General features: G+C 42.5%; 1 protein-coding gene across 5 annotated transcripts in view; it reads right to left on the bottom strand.

The window, feature by feature from the left end:
* The window catches only part of cib (thymosin beta cib), a 247792-nt gene that overhangs the window by 169658 nt on the left and 60079 nt on the right, over window positions 1-18055 (bottom strand). For all 5 annotated transcript variants that reach the window (XM_071587320.1, XM_071587319.1, XM_071587324.1 and 2 more), the window contains one exon: window positions 1511-1559. The gene's annotated coding sequence lies outside the window, so the exon portion shown is untranslated. The remainder of the gene's footprint in view (window positions 1-1510; window positions 1560-18055) is intronic.

Raw genomic sequence — 18055 nt, 5'->3', positions numbered from 1 at the left:
CAGGGATAACACACTGTGAGTGGACGGATGAAAGATTGGGTGAGGGATTAGGAAAGAAGATATAGTGAAAAGAGAGAGAGAGTCCCGTTTCCATCAAACATTCTTCTTTTATTTCCCTTTTTCACCCTCACTCCTAAGTTGACGCCGCTTATAAAGACCAAAGCTCATATTAAAAAAAGAAACATCCGACTGCGCCGTCATCTCCCTCATAATCTGTCAATCCTCACGCCGGCAATCATTCTCTCTTCCCCCCTCCCCCAACACGGCTCTTTCGACACAGGCGCCTCTCTCTCTCTCAAATTCCGACGTGATGGAGAGTGGAGGGAGAAAAATATTAGGGGGGGTGGGAGTGAGGCCTTTTCAGGCCACCCGCAACGGAGGGCCCCCGTCGGGCGGGGGTGGTGGGAGGGCCTGGGGAGGTCAAGGGGAGGGATAAGGGGCTCACTTCTGAGACGAGCGAGAGGAAGGAGCAAGATGGAAGTATCGGCGGCGGTTGGCCCAGCGCGCCGGGCGGAGTCCATGCATATGCGATCGAAAGACGCGTGAGCCGAGATCTGAAATTCCAGACTTTTGGAGAGGGAGGCGCGGAGGGTCCGCTTCGAAGACGGTGAAACGTATGGAAAATGGGATCAACGGGAGGGCTGACGGGTGTCCTCCGGAAAATAAAAGCAGTCAGGTCATGAACTTGCGAAATCAGGGAACTCCCACGTCTAGATTATAGGCATTACACATTAGACAGTGTTGCAGATGAATTTGGAAATTTTTCTATTCGCAAATAAAAATCCAGCATTGAAAACGGCAATAAAAATGGCTTGGCTCAAAACATTTGGTTCCATTACTCGAGTTTGAGGGAAATCAGCCCAACGTAAGTCAATTCTAAATATGTTCAAGGATGGGGGGATTGACTTCCAAGAACAAGGAGATTTTATTATCCCTTAATCTAACTGCCAGAAATCTTCAACTTCGTTCTACTGACCGTTATGTGTGCGTTCATACATACACACAAACATACCACACACACAAGGCAAACCAGTTATGAACTCGCAATGGCGAAAATTAAATTTGAGAGCTTCCCGCGATATTATCGTGAAGTAGTAATTGCGTTTCCTCGATAGCTTAATTGGTGGAGCATCGCTCTGGCAAATCGAAGGTCCGGGGTTCAAGTCCCGATCAAGAAAACCTTTTTTTTGCTTCGAGTCAGCCCCTATCCACCTCCCCTACTAGCCTTGCGTTCATATACATGCTATAATATATGTACACATGAGTATATATACCAATTACGACCGCCGCTTTAACGAGTCGGTCGGAGCAGCAATTGAAGACCGCGAGGAGGAAACACGTCATTACATTATCTTATGGGCCCTGCAACGGGGTTCAAAGGAGTAGGGAAGGAAGGGTGGAAAGACGGAATGCAGAAGTGTGGTGGCGGGAACGACGTTGTGGAAAGGGGGGGGGGGGAAGCAAAAGCATTCAGTCGGGTGTAGAATGAAGAGAGTCAAGCGAAACTTACGGCTGGCGTCAGTTGAGCCGGCGTCCCTTCCTGTCAGATGAGGGAGGTCCTGCAAGGCAAGAAGAAGAAATTAATTCCAATGCTTAGCAGCGAAATAAAACAACAAGCACATCTCGATCAGTCTTGGGAAATGGAAATAATGGCGGCAGATGGTTGACTGCATTTATTGGCGACATTCGCGGCATATCAGGTGATTTCACAAGTTTTGCATTAATTGGGAAAATCCCGCGTCAAACCGGTGCAGCGCTGGGCTACTGACTGAAGGGCCCGGAGTTCAATCCGGACGACACCTCCCGGGACTCACGGCTTCGCCCAATCCGAGTTCCTTTGAACACTCTGCCTAACATTCGGATGGTAACTATTTGAATTGAGTAGTCTGACTAAGAAGGAGGATCGGTCAATCTACATATTCGTTGCAACTCTTCATTTCTGCCATATGTTTTTTGCATTATTTTTTTATTACTATGGTGGAGATTTTTTAAAAATTGTTTCTTTCACTCTACTGTTTGCCCGGATAACCAGTTTCCCATGGATAAAATAAACATCAATGATTTAAATTTAAAATATGCATAACATGATAAAAAATTAATTGAAATTGAAGTTAAACATAGGAATAAAAATATCTTAGACGTTGAAGAACTCGAGGGCCGACTGTCACTACCTGTAAGTTCACTGTACTTAGGGAATCGGGTGAAAGGAAAACTCAGTGGTTCATAATCTACGGGCACGAGAAAGAAGCATTTTATCGAGAATGGTAAAAAAATACAAGGAATGTTTTTAAAATAATCATCATACTTTGTAAGTTCCGAGAATTTCCAAAAATACAATCGTCCGTGAGACCTCTGAAAGCGTTTGCACAGTTGGCGTATCGCTGCCCGCCGCACGATGATAATAATTCAGCAAATATTTGCCCGCGGCAGAACACGGAAAAAAGGAGTTCCATTATACAGAATGAATATTGACATGGTCTACAGAAACGAGAATCTTTTCAACTCAAGGTCATCGTTTAGTAAACGTAAATAGCAGACCACTTAAAATAACTAAGTTCCTCCACTCACACGAACACATAACACAAAACTCGAAAGTACGAAGGATTCTACTTTCTTCCTTTCAATCCATCAGCTATTCCAATGCAAAATTGAAACAACTTCCAATAATATTTCCCCAGGCGGACATCGCTATTCCATCTTGGCAAGAGTGCTAAGCATACTCATTGCACAACTTTTCTTACGAACTAGAGGAATGCGTGAAAGTCGACCTTTTCAGCGGTAAGCCCTCCTAGCTTAGGCTTGATGAGGGAAATATTGTAATTATTCCGATTATTATTGGAAACCAACATAATAATAAATTTATTTCGAACCGAAATGACTTTCATCTATAATTTATCAACGGAAGGGCGTTCTTTATTGTTCATGAAATTTTGAGCTAGAAAATAGGGCGATAGAGTGAACTGCCAACGTCAAAAAAGTAGCAATAAAACAAGAGTTAACTTCACTGCAATAATGTGCGAGTATTCATTTAATTGCGCCAGAAAGTGAATCGCCTCAACCATGGTTATATCTAGACTTCTGTCAACAGGAAAATGCCGAGAGTTCGTAAATTTTAAGTTCTGCCTTCTTGAAAGAAGTTCTTATGAATCTGCCACTGACGGTATGCCTCTGGGTTGGAGTAACGTACCTATGAGATAAATTGCAACACTAAGTATTTACAATACATATTGCGTTGGTCACATAGAAGATGGCGCTGTTCATACCGCGGTTTGATTAAAGGGTCGCGCGCAACTAAAAGGTTTAAGCAATAACGAAAATCATGGAGAGGGCACGGAAAGAGCTGGAAGCTGGAGAGAAAGTTGGTGAGAGACTTAAAATCAGCTAGATTTGACCAAGCCTTAACCATCCAATCAGTCAAAGGGTTACAATCATTATACTCAGCGCATTGCACAATCAGTGTGATAGGTATGGGATGTGAATTACCAATAGGAAAACTAAGGTAATGACATTCTCAAGAAAAAGGAAAGCTAAGATTGAGGACATAAAACTAGGACAGGTGAGAAAATTCACCGATTTAGGAAATATTTTGAATGAGAGTGGGTGGGAGCAGGAGGAACATTAAAAGAAGAATTTCTTTAAGCAAGTAAGCATTTGCAAAGGGTGGGAGTCGATGAAATGCACCTTTAAGTAAAGCATTAGTAATTTAACTTCATTGTACATCGAAGCTTTGATTGGCTCGAAAACTTGGGTCTCCGAGGCATGAAGATAAACATTGATTGGAGGCTTTCGGGATATGGGTGTGGAAGGAATTGGGGAAATAAATGGGAAGGAAAGAAACAGAAACGATGTAGTTTTGGGACGGTAGGCAAAGAGAAAAGGCTGTTGGGAGAAATTCTACGAAGGCAGGACAAGTGGATCCAGGAGGTTTTGAGAGACAAAGGCATGCTGAAAGTGGTAATGGAGGACAGAATTCTGGGGGGGGGGGGTGAGCTAGAGGCAGGCAGGAAGAGAATATGCATTTTGGATGGAATTAAGGGCGGTAGAAAGTATGCAGAGCGAAAGGATGAGTTACAGTAATATGTAGTATGGGATAATTTGTGTCATAATAGTTAAGGCTTAGAATACAGTCGTGGGTAGAGCCAGGACCCGTTAAAACCCTCCCTTAGCCGGTTTACTACCTATAATAATAAGGCAAATCTTTACTTTTGTTTCAAACTTTTCAAGGTTTGAAAATATTCAAAACAAGAAGCTAAATTAAAAACTTAACACTTGAAAGAATGAAACAAAATTGTAAGTTTCCTGGGAAGTAAGTAGTCTTCTATACCTTTACTTCTGCCCCAATTACTGTGTACTAATTAAACGCCAGGTCCAATAATTTACCACCATAATGAAACATCAGTTTAAAAAAAAATGAATTTGTCTCACAAGAAAGTCGTCTTACCAAGAAAGACGCCCTTCATTGGGAGCACAAGAGCGGAGAGCTAAGTGGTGGATGATGACTAGGGCGCAACTCCATTTGACCTTAAGACCAGAAACGAGAAAGCATCACGTGCTGCCTTACTCATGACTAATAGCTCACAAACAAAATTGCCTTCCTTTGACCCGTTCCCTGAGGAAATTCCTATTTTTTGAGTTCTTTCTACTCAACTACCGCTTGGTCACAAAAAGGCTCAAAATTACAACAGAGAAACGACCACTTCAAGAACAATAAAAATACAGGAAAACCCTAACCCGGAGGAGGGAATGGAAAGCGGTGCCGAAAAAGAAGGACGTGGCAACTTGTGGAAAGTCAATTTCGAGAGATCCGAGCCGAGGATTAGGAGAGACCCTCTAATTCATTTTTCCGTTCTTTCAACGAAAAACAGCCAAGTTAAATCTGTATGCCTTCCAAACCCAATTAAGGAACTCAGGCAGGTTTTCCTATTAAGAAGCAAAAGGCAGTTTAACTCTTTACTAACAAGAGCAAGGGGACAGGTTTGAGAGTTCTACTTCCTTTGAAGACTTCCGCGGAAATTTCGGGGTCAATTAGCTGGCTTATCGGGAAATTTTCGGCTATTTATATCTGTATCGCTTTAGACCATTGAAAAGGCGATTGACAATACTGACTCAGCGTATAATTTGTGTTACTCGTAGCAATGAGTGATGACAGCATGTAGAAGAGCAAGGAAGATTATTTAACTCCTATTTTTTTAATTGTAAAGCGTGCCGTAGAGTAATTCAAAAACTATAGTTTTGGGGACAGAGGGTGAGCGTACATTTGAAGCTTTGCGTTGAAATAAGGATGGAGATGACATGCTAGGTGAAGACGAGAACAAAGAAAAGTTCAATGTCAGTTGAGGAGAGATTAGTTGGAAATTCAAAGAAGGGAAATAAAGAGTTTGACAGATATATTAAGAGTTAGCGGGATTTGAATAATGATAAAGGGAAGGATTTCAGGCAAGGGAAGAAGGCGGAGGAAAAATAGTTACCTCTTGGCATTAATGAGGTTATGAATTATCGACGCACAACAAATGATACGTCAATTAAGGGAAAAAGTCTGTTTGCACGGTTTTAAAATTCGGACAGATGCGTATTTATTTTCGAGTACCGTTCAAATAAAGCTCATTTACTCAAGGTATTCTACCATTATAAAGATTACCAATTGAAGATGTTTTTGACGGCCCTAGGCGAATATATACTTTCACGTATCACGAGAAATTCCTCTTCCTTTGCCTTACGTCCTTTCTTCATTAATTTCTCGGTGATTTGCCTCCTTCCTGCTGTCTATAAAGCCTACTTACTCCCTTCCTCTACACAGCTTACCCATCATTCTCTCTTCTATCACGGCCATCAACACAGCAATACCGTTCAATATTTCCTCCGTCCACTTCTCAGCATTTTTGTCTTCCTCTTTGCCCAACTTATTTTCTTCATCTTTCGCCACATCCAAAATCCTCCAATCTACGTTCATCCGCTTTCCTCAAAGACCAGGTTTTACGTCCATACAGATAGTTCTACATTCAATATTCAAACCTTTACCAACGAAAACGATAGATTACCCTTCAATAGTCTTTGACGCGTAACAATTGAGGTTTTGAATCAATCATACTCTTCGAAATTCACCGTTACCAGCAGAATATTGGCTACAGTGTTCCCATCCTCTCTTTATCTCCATTATAGACCGTTTCCTGTTCACGTCAAACAGCGGAAATCCTTCCTATTCGTCGAGACAGACATGCGATGGAAGGGAAATATATCCGGAAACTGAAATCTGGAACGAATTCGCCGGCTTTTCATAGTTTGTTCATCCATTTCCTTCCCAAAAGTAGCCAATTCCCATAAGTACCATCTCAATATTCATTACTTGCGGGTTAAAAGGAATCTTTACTCGATATCCGGGTATCATAGACTGATTCCTATAATAAATTCCTAAGGCATTAAGTCTGCCCCATGTTAAATTAATTGATAGTACTTGCAATGAGAGTTGTGGTCGATATATAACTTTCGGAACCAGAACAAATATGACTCTCCTCCAGGGCAGGAAAGGCAGCTCCCGAGGATGCATCACCATTTTGAGTGAGGAGGAGGTGGGAGGGCGGAAAAGTACATCGGGAATGAGGGAGGCCCACTTCCGCCCTCCCAAGAGATATCCAGGGAGTGATAAGGAAAAGGGAGGAGGTGGACATAGTGACATGGAAACATGGGACTGGGAGAGGAAGCTTATCAGGCGCGCGCCTTTGGGAGGAATATGTTGGAAATTGAAGAAATGGGAAACGACTGGCTCAGCCCTTCCCCAACACGTTCTTTTCCTTCCATTTTTTGTATTTTTTTCACCCTAAGAGGCCGAGTAAGACAAATCTGTACTCATCCCGCCTCTCAATCCCTAAATTCGTCTTAAAAGTAAAAGTTTAGTGCAGGGGGCGATCAAAAATGTGAAACAAAGTTCGTTGGTTCTTTTGCCATCAAGTCGATTCTATAAGCAACATCAGCGTCAAATGTGCGCAAACCCGGAGTGATTGAGCCATCGAAACCATTCAACAGTCGAGCCATCTGAGCCATCAAATCTTGAAACAATTTTTACAGATTACGTTCACGGTGATAAAGCTTAAGGAATATAATTTTGACGTCTGATATAGTCACGGAAGTCCTACTTTAGTGCACTTATACGTATTTTCTTCTGTTCTGCGTACTGTCATAACATTCTACGTTCTTCAAAGTGCTCCGAACCATGGGTTGATAAATCCGTTTCAATGTCACCATTCCTTAGCCCACGATAATTCATTTAGCATTCTCATTGACTCAAGATTCTCGCCCCCTTCCTTATTTACCCAAGACATTTGTCCCTCGGCCTCCCTTTTGTTTTGTTTCCTTTCGCCGGTTCCCACATTTATGTTCCTCACGAATGCATTACTCGTCCAGTGGTGAGAACCTCGCAGTCAATCTCCCTCGTCCTTTACATGTCACACTCCGTTACGACTTTCCTCCACGACATCTCATTCATTCCACTGTTATTTTGCGACAGTCGTCTTATCTCATTTAAAAAATCTCATTCCTACCGCCTAAACTTCTCATTTTTTTGTAATGTTCTGTCTCGTTAGGAAAGTAAAGGAAATGTACCACTGCGTAGTCTGTGTCCATTGAAAACCTACCTTAACCAGTAGAGTATTGATAGTAGCAATTTTGACCAATGATCGCCCATAATTATTTACGCGAAACCGGCATCTGACTAAGGGCCTTTGTTAATTCCTTGGCTGGTGTTAAGGTACCCGTTACGTAAGATTTTTACACATCAGGATTATAGTGAGATAGGTCAGCACGCTAAAACTAGTAGACTTTCAAAGTGGTCCCTTTTTATCATATTCAAAATATTTTCCGGGCAATTTCTATTACTTAATATTTCTCCATTTTCTTTTCCAATTTAGGGAATCACGTCGTCAATCCGATTTTAGGCAGGTTACGTTGCAACCCTCACAAAATTTACAAGAACAACAGCGTATCGAAAACAATTTTGGAATAACATTTTTGAAACGTTTAAATGAACTAATTGTTCGGAACCAATTCCCATAAAATATTATAGATAAATTTTTGTTTTATCCAAAATGGAGGTAAAGTGTTAGGCCTAACAAAGCATTATATTCGCACAGCGATAAATTCACGGAAGAAATAGGCTTCGATGATTCACTGCCATGGGTACGTACATACTGTGCACTTGCACGTAGGCGCAGAAGTGTATTTTGTCAGAGAAGAGACTTTTAATTTGGAAAACATTTTGCGGCAATGTACTCTTATCAATTATGCAGCGCTATTCCCGTTCGTAGAACGACTTTTTTTTACATTAAGTCAAGATGAATCAAGGGTAACTCGATAGCGCAAGAAAAAAGAGCAAAATGGACAGCAGAACAATCTGCCAATAGATGAGGAGAGAGACAAGAGTTAGCAAAAGCTCCTGAAAGAGGAAAAAACCTTCCATTGCGGAAACCGCCCTTTTGGGTCACGTACCCTCGGCCCCTAAAGAAACAACAGGCCGCGACAGTCGATACATCGATACACTGCGCAGGTTGAAGTCAGAGAAGGTGGGAAGCAAATGGGCGAAGAAATATCGAAGCCTGGAGTCGATGGAATAAAACCAAGCGACGGAACCAATTTCACTCGAAACCATAAAAAAGACTTTTACGAAATTGAATTTTTTTCACTGTACACAAGTAGACCTACGGAACAAATTACATTTTGAAAGTTAGTGCGCAGGTTAATTTTTTTTAGAAAAGTCTATATTAAGCGATATTAATAAGCAATAAACAGTTTATCCAGTAATAATTACGCTTTGCTAATTATTTCTCTAAAAAGTTAAATCAAGTTTACATTACTTGATATAATCGTACAATTATTCTTTAGTTCTTCCAGTCACCTTGCGAATTTCAATACGCAATCCACGAGTATATCAATTGCATGAACTAGCACACAGATATCGTAACTGCCAGCATGATGGCTACATTAAACCACAGATTTATTTGTCAATATTTTCATCTTCATAATTGATCAAATTATTAATCCTCAATCTGCAAGATGGTAAAAAGAACCACTGCAGTCTAATAGAGAACTCACACTCAAGAAAGCAACGGGAGTGGTTATGTTTCGCTCACTTAAAAAAACAAAAACTAAGCGCAAGTTAAATCAGATGCCAACTTCAGCATCCGTTTGAAATGCCCCCACATTCTCGCGGAGACAAAGGATAGAGAGAGAGGTGCGAATTATAATACCGACGGTCGATGATTTCTGTGAAGCAGGTGTCGCAAGCCAGTTCGTGTACGTGCCATTGTATTGCTCTGCCATGGCTGGGAATGATTCCTGCCTGTCGGGGAGGTTCAATGTCGAAATCAATGCGCACGAACCGATCAAACCAAGGTCCTAAACTCTGTACGCCCAACGCGTGGGAAAGTCACTCTGGAGTCGCGGGAAACATGGTTCGCTAAGCAACGAAGTACTAAAGTCTCGGAAAAAGGTGAACCATAACATATCCAAAAAAAATTCATTTTTGTCGCTGTAGTCACTTAAACAAGTCATTCTTAAAAATAGTCTATTGAAACAAAAAATCATTACATGTCGCGCATTAATGCAAAATCCACATCGTATTATGGTAGGAGATATCATGCCCGTAAAATTCGAGACATTAAGTGTAGAACAAATAGATTTAAGATGTCATTTTTCCCACGAACACCAAGGGATCAGGAAAGGGAATGAGGTGAATCGCTAGGACGGAAAGGTGATTTGGATCAAGTGTAGTCTTGTATGTAATCACCCACTGCCACACCCTGGCGGTGGCTTACACGGTGCTAAGGAAAAAAAGGTTGAAAGAGATACATGTTTACATGTCGAGTTATTTCATCGCGCGGGAATCCTCCCTCAATTTTTTCCCCGCTTTCATACCGAGAGTGAGCCTCGCAATCACTTATATCATGAGGGATAAAAAATACGTAAATTCGCGTTTAACTTTCAAAAAGAATCAATATCATTCGTAAAGTTAATCCATAATAGCGTAACAACACTAGCTGTTTTTAATAGGACGTACCTCTTTCGGAAAACGAGAAAAGCAATGCATACGACAAGCTGTGTGGGATCGTAACTCGCGACCCCTGTGGGTGATGAGGAATAGTTTTTCCGTCATGATAATCACGAAAGCTATTTCATTAAAAAAGACGAAAATTTCACTCAGCATTCTTCAAACAAACGAGCAAAAGACGCTTGAGATGGCAAAAATATTCCAATCAAAATTGAACGCATTCTCCCTTAAGGGCTCCTATGCCCGTCGGTGTAACGAAAATTCCTCCCCTACGTGCATGGGTCACTGATCTATCCCCGGCAATTCATCTGGCCCAACCCACCTTGACGGTTTTTCTTCAGGATAATGATTGCCTGGATTCGATTGCGAAATTCACTCTTCGGACACAAGAGCACAGATGGATTTGGGAGAAAAAATATTTATTACTTTCCCCTCAAAAAGTAAGTTTAATAAAATCATCCAAAGCAAAGTCTAGCACCTAATAAGAACTTAAAAATCCACCTCAAAGCATTCCCATATATGACAGGTGTGTACGTGATAAAAAAAGAAAAATTCTCCTGAATATATAAGAATACACGGGACAAACAACATCGATCGATCGGTAGACAAAAAGAGAATGACAAATAACAGAATTATGCACCCGCATAAAACGACGAAAGGACGTCCTCCTCCGAAGGTTCAGCAGAGGACGCATCAACAGGCACGTCCATGAAGAAGGTCCGTGAGGTGACGACGGAGAAGACAACAAAACAAGAACGCCACCCACCTTCCCTCTCCTCCCCCCCCCCCGCTACATCTCGAGGCGGGGCGGCGGCAATCGGGCGCCCACGCTCCCGCCCGTGCCGTGGGAGAGAAGATGGGAACGCGGAAAAGGGGGTTGGAAGGGGCGTAGTCGTGGGAAAATGTTTTTTTCCGGGGGCAGGAGGGCGGGGAGGGGAATGGGCGATGCACGGGTCGAGGGCGATTTGGCGTGGTCCGACGCAGAAGAGAGGCAAAGAGAGAGAGAGCGAGAGGAGGAGGGGAGAGTGCTCACTCACTTCCCGGGAAACTCCCCCTATTGTCCGCGCTTCGGAAACCGATCGGGAAAGAAACGAAAAGAATAAACAGTGCACACGTCTAAAATAATAAACCCATCCAGTTCCCCAAAAAAATGGTGGACAAAGCTCGGAAAACGATAATTAAAAGAGTATTTCGAACACTGGCCAGGGTCCAGGATCGCGAGTTATTTTACTGCTACTTAAGTTACCACGCATTACTGTCATGAGTGGAATTCCACGAAGATGACCACTATAAAGGCCTGCTGATAAGCACGAGGATTAGGACGCATGGATAGCGTATAAATGAAATATGCGGGTGAAAAAGGATAGAAGTTACATATGCATATACATACAAAATAAATATGTATAAACTGAGATGTTATCGATCCGTAACTTATGGATCGACAACATCTCAGTTCAGTTTTGCCTCAAGGCGCCAAGTGGTCAAATAATAGACACGACGGACTCTTTCGCAACGCACCCCAGGATCACACAGACTCATTATGTACACCTATGAGAGAGATTTGTCCAGGTTTGTCCTAAATTCATGGGGCCATTATTACGTGCTTTCGCGAGCAACTTGAATGCTAAGTGAGCGCTTTGTGAATATTTTCCACTGTCCTACACACACTAGATAGCCGTGGGCAGTGCCTGAAAAATACAGAACAAGCAATGTTGGGATAACAAAGTGTTCCAAGGAGTGTCCATCGAACGAGATAGTACACTTAAATCAATCAACTCTCGTCACACATTCACGTCGAAACGAAACTCATTATCCCATTGTCAGTGCATCTCATTCCCTTCCCCCATTCCGAGAGTTATTTCTCATCAAGTTCGACCTTGAAATTTTCCTCCGAAAATCCACTGTATTTGATTGGGCACCCACCGGACAAGAGGGGGGGGGGGACGCGAGCCCAGAACTGGTAGCCACGGCTACTAACATGGCTGCCGCTTGTTATTTTGAGTGCCTTTGCGATGCGACGAGAGGGAATTTCACGACCGACAAGAACAAGAGGGGGGGGGGGGGGCGGAGCCACAGGAGCTGTCCGGGGTGGTGGGGGGAGGGTCGCAACGCTCGCTCTACACTCGGGGAGAGGTCAAGGCCGGACGATCTGGCGCGCATACCCGCGATAAATGCGAGAGAGAAAGGAAGACGATGATGCTGTGTGACATCGAAGGAAGAGTATACCATTCGCAAAGACATGAACGCGCATTTTTGGCCATCGACGTTAAGGAAGTTGACACCCTGGAATCCATCGATACGTGCCCACGCATCCATCCGCCCCTGAAATTATGCAAGAGGTCACACCGCAGGCAAAACACTAACGTACACACGAAGAGGAGAAATTGATTTTCACCGCGTGCACATTAGCTGCAAGAAACATCGTCCACGATCACCGTGTGCCACGAGACCGCCAACTAATGTTGTGAAACCAGAAACCAGATTTGTTCGGAAACCCGAAGGATAAGTGATACAGACAAACATTTTTCTGCAGAGGTTTACCAACTTTTAGTGGCCCATATATATCAACTACACTTTCTTCTGTATTAGCTCAGTGTTTATTTCATAATCCTCTTCTCACTTAAAATTTGAAACTTGTACATTAAACAGGCAGAATTCAACATCTAGGAGATTCCTGGAAGAAGTGAGAGAGACCGTACACCCAACGGTCAGAACTTAGAGATGCGTAATCAGTGGATTATCATCCCACTACTACCCTACATTATTCTCACTTTGTCGCTCATCTAATCAATTCTTCGCGTTGATTTCTTCCCAGCTCAAGCCTTCATACATTTTATCCCTTCTGTTGAATTCTTTATCAAGTGATTACTCCTCAGACTGTCACCAATTAGTTTATTACTTCTCCACGCCCTTCTACCTTTATGATCAGTTACTTTGCATATTAGTCATGCATATCAGTTACTTTGACGCGCTAAACTGATATGCATGTTTATTACTTTTGATTGGGTAATGTTGAAGCTACATCGCGATATTTTGATGTGTAAAATTACAATCAAACTAACATAGTTTTCTTCAGTTAATTATCATATTTTAATAGACTTTCGCTCTACATTCCATCATAAGCTGCTTCCACGTTTCCATGTTGGCGCCATTACTTTGACTGATTGTTGAAAAAATTAAATCAACCAATAACGACTCATAACATGCTGTAACTGGATTATAGAGATTCAATTCATTTATTCATTCTCAATCTGTCTGGTTTTCTCCACTCTACGCGAATACCCAACAGTATACAACGGAGAATTCCCAGAGAGTTTATCAAATTGATGCCATTATCATTAGTGAAAGACATTCTGAAAATTTATCATTCAATTTGGGGAAGCACAAATATTTTCTTGATGCAGGTTTATGTGAATATGTTTTATGGTGTCATCCATATTTATAATGCTATTCTCTTGCATATTTACTCGAAGATTGAGTTCCAAATGGATTAGACGGACGCCTCTGAGTAAGACCATGATTGGAGAACTGGGAATATTCTCCCTCTTCTGAGAGAAGAGCCCCAGTCGACCTTGGAAATCGCGACTGCGAAACGAGGCACCGCCGCTGCTGTCAGCGAGGGAAGAGATGCAGGAGGAGGAGGAATGCGAAAACTGATGCAAAAGGAATAGCTGAAACGGCAGGTGGCGTCACCGCGAGAATAAATAAACACGAGGAAAAGCGCCCGGGGGGGGGGAGATGGAATCACTTGAATTGGAAATCATCCTGAATGAGTGAAAACTGAGAAACAAGATTCCGAAATGCGACGCCAAATATCTCCGCGGATCACGACGTTCATTTGTTTGGTGGAGTTATCACGTCCTTTGACAAGCGGAAGGAAAAGGAAATTCGCAAAAGGTAACGTCAATACACAACGTTCACCCTACAGCAAACGACCCAAGGCAATATACGGACTCTAAAAAAAGTACCTCAGAAACTAAGAGTGCAACTAAAAACAAAGGAGATGGTGATAGATGACTAAGGATTCGAATTGTTCCCTCCAGCTTCAGTTCTTACGAAATGTCGAGTCCAGTCGAACACGTCTTATAAACTGGAGTTCTCGCTTTAAGGAGCAATAGAAAAATAATCGATAATTTAATACAGAAAATTAACCCATAAATGCATTTCAATTGAATAACATGCCCTCAGTAAAATGAATTTCACCCGCAATTGGATCTCATAAGTATTTTTTTTTATTCTCCAAAATATGCTAGCAAAGCTTAAAACTGTTGTAAAGTCGATATCCTTGTTCATAACAGATTCAATCTAAAATCCATAACCTTAAAACTTATAGCTTTAAATGATTTCTATGAGAACAGCAATGGAAATTTGCTACCAAAAATCTACAACCTTTCTCCAATGTCGCCTTTCCGGAGACTTCAATAAGGCAGGTTAACAAGTCCTGAATTGCCATATGTTATGACAACACCATTTGGAAGTAATATCATATCCACTGAATTATAAATGCAGCGCACCTCCCTGCAAGCTTAATCCATATTAAAATTTATTTCTTAAAACAAGAAAAAAACCCAAAGATTATAGCAATGGCGCGACGTTAAACAATACCTTAAGCATCATAATCTCGCAGCTTGAGCTCTTAAATCTTCTTAAACCGAAGCGCAACAAAAATGTTAAAAACCAAAGAAAAATATAGTGGGTCGGATTGAGGGACTTGTCTAATTCCACCATCAGGCGTTAGTTTGGGCGGCAGTGCTTTCAGAGAGCAGTGATCTTATATATGCCGCGCACTAATCCTTGCTAAAACACAATCTTTCGACACAATACCATGGCCGCCCAGACACTTTGCATTATTGGGCACCAGTAAAAACAGGGGACAAGCCCCTGCTGCAAGGAAATCAACATAAACCACCCCCACTTTCCTGAGACAAAAAATACACATTTATAAATCAGTTGGTGAGTTATATTGATGAGGATAGAGCCCACCTAGTACTAAACCCAACGGCGTGTGAAAGTGCAACCGCAACATTAGCAGGGAGAGGGGGGGGAGGGAAGGAATTCCTTTCCCTGTTCCGCCCATGGTTTCCCAAGAAGCTTTGGTACCCGAAAAATCCGGAACCTACGGTCAGTAGGCCAGCGCTCAAGACTCTGGACTAGCACGTTCCTTATCCTGGGACAAACTTAAGAAATAAATCTAGCAAAATATTCGGTCTGACACGTTGATAACCTTGAATAGTATTATGTACTTTGAAATCAATGAGTTAAACCTTTCTTCTATTCTCAAGCAATATGAAAAAGTCATTAAGGTCAACAACCCGACGTCATGGCTTCCTCTGACCTCTTATTTAGTCTCCAATAGCCATGATTGAATTAAGTGCTTCCAAGGACAACGAAAAATAATGCAAGGGTTATATTTAGCCATCTCTCTGTCTGACATGCCGCGGAAGATGTTTCGATATACCAATAGAATTGACCACCCGCTTGATGCGGGTTTTTTTTCAGACCAAATACATGTAGTGCAATCACCGATTTCTCCCAATTCATCTCTTTGTCAAAGGATAAATGAAGCGATCCGTGTTTATGGCAGAGCCGAAATAAGTGTGCAGGATGTGGCAGCATGGCAGAAATGAGTAAAAGTGAGTGAAAGTCTGGAAAATACTTTAAAGAATCAGGCTATTTTACATTAGCTATCCCTAAAGGAAACCACGTTAAGGTTTGCCTCACGTAAATTAAAAATGGTAAAAACCTTTTTCTGTGGCATACATTATTTTCTGTTTATACCCTAAACCCAGTTTGTTAGCTTAAGCATATGGTTAATCCAAACTGACGGCTATCGCAATCATCACTAGCCGAAGCCGAAAATTATATTTCCCGAAGTCATTTGCGAGGATGAAGAAATATTGACTTCATTTCGTTTAACCAATGACCGTTCCATTCCCAAAGTGACCGTGTGGAACCTAAGAGTGAAGAGATTTGGATTTGAAAATAAATTCAAAGAGACAACAAAAACGGTGATCAAAAGAGAAACGGCAAGAGAAATTCTGCTTTGACTCCTCGAAGAAAAAAGCTAAAGAAAACAGCCTCAAATCTCACCCTAGGGATATCAAATACCCCACTCTCTCTCTCTCTCTCTTGATTTATTGCCTTTTTGGTAACAGGAGGAGATGTACTCAGTTCACAGCTGTCCATCTACGAGAGGCCTTCACGCCAAAGCCGGCAGGACACTACGGGAGGCAGCAGGAAGAGGAAAGAGTTCGAGGGAACGAAGCGGTGGTCGTGGGAAGACTCATTGTGTGTCCCGTTGGGAGTGGCGAGAGGAAGTGTGGGCGGAGGGTATCCGGAGAGACCCCTGTTGATGGATTGCCCCCTCATCCTCGCGGCCACTCGCCAGCTACCGGGACGCCCCCGTCAAACCCACTCGCACAAACACACAGGGAAAGAGGCCCGTACTATGCAGCATTGGTATGCCCTCTTATCGCCCATCCTCATTGCCTTTTTCGAAGGGCAAGGACGTCCATCGCGCGTAACGGAGCTGCTGAGAGGGAGGCACTCGTGATGGCGGACTGGGGGAATGAAGAGTTGACTGGTCGCCAAAATAAAAATGAAGCAACTGGGGGATGAAAAGGGGGTCTGCAGAGCGGCAGGATGTCCCCTTATGGAGACAAGCAGCATCTCTTCCTTTCCCGCTCCCGCCCTCCCTCTCGAACTGCCCGCGTCACCTTGGAACGAGGCCCCCACGCCCCGCCTAAACAAGGAAATGCGCAAATGATTGTGAAGCTTCGCCTTCCCCTCTGCGCCACTCGCAAGTCCGAAAGGGATCACCGCCAAGCACTTTTATTATCCACATTACGGAGGATATCAAAAGGAACCCCATGGACTACGGGCCAGGCCAGTGAAGCTGCCACCACCTTAGGGAATATAACAACGAGGGGTTCGCCAAGAGCATTTACACTACTTTCTAGAGTGAATGTGGTCCAGTGAGGAGTCATATCAGTGAGATAAACTATTGTCGTATACAAACATTAGCGATCAACCTGAATATTCAGTAGACAGACGACGAGAAGAAATCGCTCTAAACATTGTGGCATGCAATAAGTTTCGAATGTCATTTTATACTATTTTCTTTGCAAACAAGACTAACACTGGTCGGCGGCGTTATTAAACGTTAAATTATTAAACGGCGTTATTAAACGCCGCCGACCAGTGTTTTTAATTTAAGTTAAATAATTAACGACGTTATTTCTACAGCAAAATAAATCTACGTAAAATACCTCTCGCGCATCAATTCCTGATGCATCGATGATTTACCTTGAACAACATCTCATCCCTTACACCACTTGTGTATGGGTACATGTATACAAATTTCCAATTTTCGTTCGGATATGTCTTTTGGACATTACTGCCTCATTTCTGAAGCCCGATTTTTGAACGTTGGAAATTGGTAGAAATAAATATCTTTCGCACCCACGTAGATTCGCAAAAAGTAATCACGGACTCGATACGAAGGATAATTTTCAAAGAGGAAATATCTCAAAATCTCTGGGTAAGACCACCGATCCCTCAAGACACTTCCATCTCTGGAGTATCTCCAAATCTTACTGACCATTTCCTCCCAAAATAAACTAAAACATTCTAGGCACGTGTCGCCGTGAGGTCACAGGTCTTTGTTCGAGGATTGACTTCCTACCGGACGACGGTTTAGGATATACGTAAGCAAGCAAGAAATGCCGGCTGAAGTGAAGGCGAGATCGATATCTCCCAGTCTATTGTTTCAGGGCCGAGGATGGGCAGAAGAAAGGCGGATGGAGGGGGTGTAGAGGGGGAGGGATTGGCCGTGCAGCTGAATGAAAACAAATCAAAGGGAATAGCAGTTGCCAAATCCCGAATAAGTATGAAGAAAGAAAGAGAGAAAGAAAGAAATGGCATTTCCCTTCATTCTCCGAAATACAAAATCAAAAAACATTCGATATGAAATACGATGAAAGCATCCGCGGAATTAATTGGATGTTAATCCATTCGGTT

This window comes from Hetaerina americana, unplaced genomic scaffold (assembly GCF_022747635.1).
Source record: "Hetaerina americana unplaced genomic scaffold, ioHetAmer1.1.p SCAF_3, whole genome shotgun sequence".
Classification (NCBI taxonomy): Eukaryota; Metazoa; Arthropoda; class Insecta; order Odonata; family Calopterygidae; genus Hetaerina; species Hetaerina americana.
Note: the sequence above shows the minus strand (reverse complement) of the source record. Positions and strands in the feature narration are given on the sequence as shown.